Here is a 1,404-nt window from a genome sequence, read left to right as displayed (position 1 = left end):
ATAGTATTTTGATTGTAGCATTTTACTTACACGAATTTTTTTTTTTTTGTAATTTTTGGAAGCTGGTGAAAATCCTTAAGGAATTTGTACATTGCGGTACAAGTTAGAATTTCGGGATAGTCAAGTGTCCAATACTAATATGAATAGGTGGGGTGGAATAGCTTAGTGCTTTAGGTTTAGGATTATATATGTAACATCCATTCCGACGTGTCGGTTCATGGTATCACAGCGTGAAAATATTAGTATTGCCAAGTTGATTTATTTTTGAATTTTCATGAGACTAGGGCACTAGAGCGGTGAAATACTCAATGCCAGAGCACTCCAGCTCAAAATTTTCAAATTTTCTTATTTTAAAATTATTTTCATAATTATCAGGTTGTTATACAATTAAGGAGTGGTGAAAAATACAACACTTTGTTATGATAAAGGATAAAAAAAGAAAAAGCCATTAAGTATTATTTGAGTTAATTTTTTTAGGAAAGAAAAAAATATATATTTTGAATGGAGGAGATGAGTTGGAAGACTTCTGATTTGCTATATGGATAGCAATCTTGAAAACTCCAGTAATTAATGATTCCATCATTTAGTCTAAAATCAATCTTTTTTAATGAATTTCAATCCATATTTTTTGAGATATTTAGGTCTATGAAGACAAATTCACATACATCACATACATTAGACTCCAACCCAAGACCTCTTAATTGATAATCAAAGCTTACAACTAACATATAAAAAAAAAAAAAAAAAACATTTCAATTCATTATTTGGTTTGGAATTCCAATAAATCATTTTGGTGGAAGAAGAGAGGCTATTTGAAAAGAAGTTCAATTATTTCTAAGGCTTTTAAAGAGAATAAAAAACTATTTTCTTTCGTTTGATGGAAGACGAATAGACTTCGAAGATTTTTTTTTTTCTTTTTGTGAGGGATGGTCGAAGACTAGTTGGAGACTTTGAAAAAGTTTTTTTTTTTTTTTTTTTTATAAATGTTGGATGGTGAAAGACACCATAATGGAGATTGAAGTCATGATAATGGACATCATAATGGAGATTGAAGTGGTGATAATGAAGACTTTGACAATAATTCCATAAATATTGAAGAAGAGATGCTACAGCCTGAAAATTACATATAAAAATAAAGAGAGAAAAATATAAATAAAATGATATGAGGATATATCATATATTTTATCATTGGCTTATCAACCAACATCTTAATGCTTTTATTTTATCATTATTTTATAGCATATATCGTAATTATATTTGAATTTTTCTAAAGAATTTATATTACACGTTTTTTTTTTCTTAATGTTATGATATGTGAAACAACTATTTTCTATTATTACTATTATTTAAAGTGACTCATATTGATATATCATCTTTAAGATATAATTTTATTATGATATCACC

This window comes from Dendrobium catenatum, unplaced genomic scaffold, assembly GCF_001605985.2.
Source record: "Dendrobium catenatum unplaced genomic scaffold, ASM160598v2 fragScaff_scaffold_456, whole genome shotgun sequence".
NCBI classification, from domain to species: domain Eukaryota; kingdom Viridiplantae; phylum Streptophyta; class Magnoliopsida; order Asparagales; family Orchidaceae; genus Dendrobium; species Dendrobium catenatum.
Note: the sequence above shows the minus strand (reverse complement) of the source record.